Raw genomic sequence first — 7,182 nt, forward strand, 5'->3', positions numbered from 1 at the left:
AAAATCTGTGCTACATTAACTTAGGACACTTCTGCCGTCAAGCCATACAATCTCGAAGGTGGGAACTTCTGGGTCCACCGGGAAAGTCGGCTCCTTAACAGTATATTCCACATCACCAAAGCAGCTGAGAAACAGGTACAGGCCAGGAAATTCTTAACACCAGGAGTTCCTGATCTTTGCAGACTAAAGGAAATACTTTCATAATGCTCTGAACAAATGGAAGTATTGAAGATACTCCAACCTTACCGTGGTTCCTAACTCCTTCGCCAATGTTAAATTTTACTCTTAGAATTAGGACTAGAAATTTACCTATGCGGCGCCTAGATGGCTCAGACTATGACTGTTGATCTCAGGGTTGTCAGTTTGAGACCCACGTTGGGTCTGTAGAGAGGACTTGATAAAAAATAAAATCCTTAAAATAAAATGGTTTTAGGGCTACCTGGATAGCTCAGATGGTTAGGCATCTGCTTTTAGCTCGGGTCACGACCCCAGGGTCCTGGAATCGAGCCATGCATCCAGCTCCCTGCTCAGGGGGAAGCCTGCTTCTCCCTCTCCCTGTCTGCTGCTCCCCCTGGCTTGTGCTATCAAATAAATAAAATCTTTAAAAAATAAAATGGTTTTAAAAAGAAAGAAAAGCTTAAGCTAGTCAATAAAAGGCACAGTTCACCCTTTTGTATGTTTGCTATTCCCCAAGCATTTCCACACTTTCTCTCAAGGTGGGATTCTGTCATTTCCCACACAAGTCCAATTAAAATCTCACTTCCCGGGGCACCTGGGTGGCTCAGTGGGTCAAAGCCTCTGCCTTCGGCTCAGGTCATGATCCCAGGATCCTGGGATCGAGCCCCGTACATCAGGTTCTCTGTTGAGCAGAGAGCCTGCTTCCCCCCCTCTCTCTGCCTGTCTCTCTGCCTACTTGTGATCTCTATCAAATAAATAAATTCTTTAAAAAAAAAAAACTCACTTCCCTAACTTGGCTATTTCCTCTCGCCTCTGCTTTTAGAGTGTATGTGTGTGTGCGGGCGTGTGTTTAAATAGGAAATGTGTTTTTGGAGCGCCTGGGTGGCTCAGTCAAATGTCTGACTTTGGCTCAGATCAGGATCTCAGGGTCCTGGAATTGAGCCCCACCATCAGGCTCTGTGCTCAGCAGGGGGAAGGTCTGCTTGTCCTGTTCCCTCTCCCACTGCCTTTACCCCTGCACAGGCTTTCTCTCAAATAAACAAAATCTTAAAAAAAAAAAGAAAGAAAAGGAAGACTAGTTTTACTAATGATCCTACCCATAGAGCTCAACATCTTCCTCTCTCTTCAAAAACTATACATTTCTTCTTCATACTGGGTTTTGTATTTGTGTCCTAGCATCTAGACCAGTCCAGAAGGCACAGGAAGTATTAACACACTGGCAGAATAAACACGAGTTCCAGCTTGGAGCTAACCAGTCCCTCTCCCAAAGATTAGTTTCTGAACTGGCAGCAAGTGGATTACAGGAGCAGATGTACAAATCCAACAGCCAGGCCACAGAGGCAGAAAGGTTCCTGAAGACTGGGTCACACTGAGGAAAAGCAGCTGCTGTTTACTCTCTGCCTATCACAACCACAGCTACGGACTGCTTTTATAACCGAAGCACAGGTTTCCACACACAGGAAGCAGGGTGACCTGTTTCAGGAGGAGCAGCAGAGAATGGTCAGACAGCTTTAGGAGTTCTCTTGTGAGGGTGACAAGCTGTGGAACACAGGCCATGGAAATGGGGAGAGCAAATCAAACAGATCTAAGAGTTACTCACCTCGGAGGACCCTGTTTTATCCCCTTCTCAGTTGGAATTTAAATTCTGACTGCACACAAAGGGCAGACCTGCTCCTGTCTTATCTCTAGCTCACATCTACTCCTGATGATTATCTCAACTTTCTCAAATGCTGAGTCAAAGCTAAACTGGTAAATCACCACAGGACATTGTGATTAAGGACTAAACTTTTAATAGTTCAAGGACATCTAAGATGAGTTACTGGTGGGGTTACAGAAGCTTCCATTCATGCCGCCACAGCAAGAATCAAGAATTCTGAAAGTTGAAGCAATCACCTCTTTGGATACATAACAATGTATTAAAGCATGTCAGAAAGTGCAAAAAAGGAGGCATTCAGCAAAGCAAGAACAAGCAACAGGCTGATTGTCCTAACAGCAGGGTCCTAACAGAAGCTCCTTCTGGAGCTCAGTCCCAGGAAGTAGAGCTGCCTCCGCCGGAGAGAGGTCCAAACATGGGTTCTGATGGGTTCTTATTACAACTAGTCAAAGGCAAGCCGAAAGAAGAAAAACAAAAACAAAAAAAACCCCGAGGTTCACATTTCTCCATGACTGTTGTTGGCTCTTGCAACAAAGAGAACGTTTGGTTACTTCTCACGTGTAGGCTGAGCAAGAACCCTGTGGCAGGATTTAGCCAGTGATTCTGACCCCAGGCTGACATCTCTGGGCCTGAGCTCTGAGCTCCTCGGGCAGGACAGCCTGGAACTGCTCCTGTACCAGCATCTCCACAATCTGCTCCTTTGTATGAATATCAGGTCTCAGCCACTGTCCGGCAAGCTCCTGGAGATGTCTGAGGACATCCCTGGGCCCAGCTCCATCTTCATAGCGGAATTTCCGGAACCTCTGCCTGGAGGCTGCTGCGTTGGGAGGATTCCTTCGTGGCATGGTCTCAAGGTCATCGAGAGAGTCTTCATCAAGGCTCTCTTGTGGAAGCCCAGAAGGCTCTCGTGGAGCCTGGACCTGGGGAGCCGGTATTAGGACAACTTCTGGCTCCTCAGCCATCATCTCATTTGATGGTGACCTCATTTTATCATTCTGGACTTCTCTATTTCTTTGTGCCTCTAGGTACCCTTCAGTCTCCATTCTGGAACTCTGGAAAAGGAGGCTGAAGACTCCTAAATGCAGAGAAAAGACAGGCTCAGCAAAAACAGACCAGAGACTGTTAAAACCACCTTGATCTCGTGGATCTGTTCCAGACCCAAGTTCCATCAGCTTTCCAATCTTAACAGGATTTCTTAATAAAGCTACTAGAAATTCTATTTTTGTTTCCTCTGGATCAATTGACACAACTGAGAAAAATGTGGCAGGAGTTTAGCAAAATGAAGAATGTAGATTCTCAAAGCAGAGAGAATGAAAAATGCTGGCCTCACTAACCAGAGAATCTTGTAAGGAATATTTCATTCATTTTCCCTGCATTACAAAGTATTTTACATTATGTTAAAACAAAAAACTATGCATTCACATGATTTATAGGAAGGAGAATCTTTAAAATCACAGGAGTTTGCTTCCACCAATGTCTTTTATGGAGTTGTGCATGTCCAAAAGCATGTTATGAGGAACTACTGAAAACATAAGAGATAAAGGTCTCTTCACTGACATCTACTCTGCTGTCTTTTCTGACCCCCCCCCCAATCTCTTTTATGATGAAAGAATAACAAGTGCTAAAAAAGTACTTTAGGGGACACCTGGGTGGCTCAACCAGTTAAGCATCTGCCTTGGGCTCGGGTCATGATCTCAGGGTCCTCGGATCAAGCCCCAGGTCAGGCTCCCTGCTTGGTGGAGCGCCTGCTTCTCCCTCTCCTCCTCCCCCCACCTCATGCTCCTGCTCACTTGCTCACTCACTCTCTCAAATAAATGAAATCTTTAAAAATAAATAAAATAAAAAGTACTTTAGGAGCTACCATCAGGGTTAAACCTAAATCCCCTCTTCACAAAAAGGAAAGGAAGGAATAGAAAAGCCTCTATGCTAAGATCAAGATCCTAAGTTCCTCCAATCAGCTCATCGGGGCCGCCCCGGTGACTCGGTTGAAGCCTGACTCTGGGATTTCAGCAGGAGGCATGATCTCCATGTTCAGCAGGGATTCTGTTGGAGCTTCTCCCTCTCTTTCTCTCTCAGCCCCTCCCTGTGCTCCAAGGTATGGGCTCTTGTGTGCACACATGCATGCTCTTTCTCTCCCTCTCTCAAACAAACAAAATCTCTAATTTCCATTAATCAGTATATGGAAAACTGAACTAGTCAGAATTCTAGTAGCATTCATGTCCAACTCTGGATGATTGTCAGCGCTAAGATTAGAAAACCAGCTGGAGCAGGGCAGGGGAGGAGGGGGCACACTAAATACATGTAAAATGCTAGGGAAAAAAGGCTTTGTTTCGTTTGGGTTAGGGCCCCAGTCCAAGAGAAAGGTTACGTATAGGAAAACCACAATCTATGTTATTAAAAAAGAGGGAGACAGAGACTTCAAGTGACAGTACAGAAATGACTAAATTAATTTCCACATCAGGGTATGTCTAACCAGAGTACGACTCCTATGATGTGACCAGTTTTCAAAGGTCATCTCTCTCTTTTTTTTTTTTTTTTTCATTAACAAACGCCCTCCCCCAAGATCTAATTCCTCCCCAGTCCACGAAGCGGGAGTGTTGACATTTAAAATCTCTCCGGACTCAGAGACTGTCTCAAATCTGTTTTCTGGGTAACAACTGACAGAGGCCAACAATCACCAACACAGACCAGCTGCCTTGCATTAACTAGTTCTCAGATCCTAGTCACCTCTTCTTCAAATGTTTCATAACCCATTTTCTAGAAAACTTGAATTGATTCCAGACCCCGCCATTTAGATATTCCTAGAACACACTTATTCTTTTCATACTACTGGGTTTTTGCTCTATCAACAGCATGTTCTCTTCCCCAAAAGTAAGCTGTCACTAACCTACCATGATGAAGCCCAAAGCAAAACATCCCCATAACTCACGGGTGCCTTGGAAAAAAAAAGGAAGTATTTAGTCAAGGAAAGGTTGGATAAAAAGTGAGACAGCAAAATCCTGGGAACAACCTAAGTGACCATCAACAGGGAAATAATTCGGCCATTCAGCGGAATAAGGGCAATCTTATGAAGCATGAACTTGGCCTGTGAGTGCTGATACAGACCTGCGTCCATAACACATCACCGCCTGACTGTATGATCCCACCTGGGGAAATTAACATACATACACAAGCACAGATGACCCGATCTATCACAAACACTACCTTCAATTGTATTTACTTTTGAGGGGCAGGGACAGAAGAAACATTTTCCATTCCGTATCTTTCTCTATTGCTTTCTTTTTAACTACAACTATGCATTACTTTCCTAATTCAAAAGGAAGCAAACATTCTCCACCTGCCCAAAACCCTTCTGAGGGAAAACCCCATAACACACTTAGGAAAACACCCTTTTATTAATATGTCTAGCCCCCAGCCTCAGAGGTCTTTACAACCCCGACTTCTAAGAATAATCTAAGTTGTCAGGAGGCCAGTTCTCAAGGCTGGATTTGAAAAATGGACCAACTCCATGATTTACCTAGCTTATAAATCCTATCAGTTTTTGAAGATCGATGACCAGACACAATGCTCACCCTCATCCGTTAATCACGCCGACTTACTGAGCAACTTACTTCCCAGCTGACACCGTGCTGAGCAATTTACATTCGGTTACGTGATCCTCCCAGCCACTCCCGTTAAATTCCCGATACGACTCTCTACTGCCCCAGCTGTCTCTATTAACAGCTGCAGCCGATGCTATTTGAGTTTTACCCGCCAGACACTCCGCGGAAGCTTCCTCCTCATCCCCCATAACCCAAAAGGACAGTTACCGTCACTTCCATTCACACGTAACCAAACTAAGGCCTGACCAGAGGGGATCTGCCCAAGGTCGCAAGACCAGGAGGTGGGACCATTCCCGCTGAGTAGAAATTTCCCGGCGTCTAGGCGGGGAGCTGAGCCGGGCTCCTCCCACCAATGGGCGCGGCTCGGAGGGTCTAGGTCCGACCGGAAAAAAACTTGTGGGACTTCGAACCAGAACCTCCTCCTCCCGAGCTGAAGCGAGCTCCAATGCCATGCTAGCCCGAGCGGCCTGCAGAGTCTCCGAGCAGGGCTTCTCGGCTCCGAGGCCCACCGCCACCGCCGCCGCGGCCCCCCCCGCTCCCAACAGACCGTGCGCCCGGAAAAGAGAGGCGGTCGGGAGGGATGGAGGGAAGGAGGGGGCGTTCACCTGCGCAGGTGCCACCTCTGAGGGTGGGGGCTACGGGGCGGGGGCTCCTCGAGAGCCGACTCGAAGCCCGAAACCGACTCCGAGAAGAGAAAACCACCTTCCCAGCGCAAAGCTTTGTAGCCAGCCGCCGGAACCGGAAGTGGCGCCCCGCCCGGAAGTTGAAAGTGAAGGGGAGGGAAACAGAGTAGAGGGGCGGGGCCTCTCTAGGCCTTGGCGGTGCTCTGCGGCTCCGTGGTTTTAACCCGTGGTGGACTTTGGGCCTTCCTCAGTCTCAGTTCTTCCTACCGTGCGGAGCTTTTGGTAACGCCTAGGTAGCTTCTCCGCTTAGGCGAAGTTCTCTGATTTTTTTAAGCCGCAGTTTGCAGCCCCGAGGTGGAAAGAGGTCGAAGCGGGAAATTGGGACACTCCAGTGGGCCGCCCGCAGCTGACTCAGCGCCCCACCCTGAGGTTACACCCATCAGCCTTTGCACCACCCAGAGGGAAGAAACCAGAATGGAGGGCTGGGTGGCTGCTGTTTGGAAAAGGTGGTCCTGTGTGGCGCCCCGTGGAGTCACTTCTTGGGAGGCAGTGGGCACAGACAGAAGTCTGTACGCAGACATAAGTGGGCATGTGTCCGCGTGGGTTTGCCAGTCTGTCTGTCCTGTGTATGGAAGGCTCGGGCTTAGCCCTGTGTGCCTCTTCCCCAAGACTTACTTCCCAGTTGCTGATGGTTAAGAACTGAAGATTTGAAGTCACACTTCGCTGGTTTGCGTCTGGGTTTAGCCTGGATTTGAGTTGGAAGCACACATGTTAAGATAGCACAGCCTGTGAGAGGAAGTGCAAAGATGCTAATGGAGACAGCCCTCCCATGTCCTTGCTCTTAACCTTGAAAGAGAAGGGACTGGGGTGTTAGGTAGGCCACCTGAGCGCTGTCCCTATCTCTCCACCCATTTGACCTATCCAAATGGGACAGGCTAAGGAATTAGAGGGGCACTTCCAAAACCCTTGCTGGGTTATCACAACCCTTACCCGTAACCAAACCCTCCCTACCCTCCAGGTAACCTCCCACACCCCCAACTCCACCCCACCTCACCCCCAGCCAATGTCCCTGTGGAAGAAGATGTGCCTTTTGTCTACACTGCCGCTTTGGGTCAGTAAACCTCTA

At 47.7% G+C, this 7,182-nt stretch overlaps 1 long non-coding RNA gene across 1 annotated transcript; it reads right to left on the minus strand.

Moving 5' to 3' along the window:
• Nucleotides 1-1,950: 1,950 nt before the first annotated feature.
• Nucleotides 1,951-6,520, minus strand: LOC123942896. Its single transcript, XR_006818529.1, has 2 exons — nucleotides 6,039-6,520; nucleotides 1,951-2,906 (listed from the first exon to the last, which is right to left on the minus strand). It is a non-coding gene; the product is annotated as an uncharacterized LOC123942896 (long non-coding RNA).
• Nucleotides 6,521-7,182: the final 662 nt, after the last annotated feature.

This window comes from Meles meles, chromosome 1, assembly GCF_922984935.1.
Source record: "Meles meles chromosome 1, mMelMel3.1 paternal haplotype, whole genome shotgun sequence".
Taxonomy (NCBI): Eukaryota; Metazoa; Chordata; class Mammalia; order Carnivora; family Mustelidae; genus Meles; species Meles meles.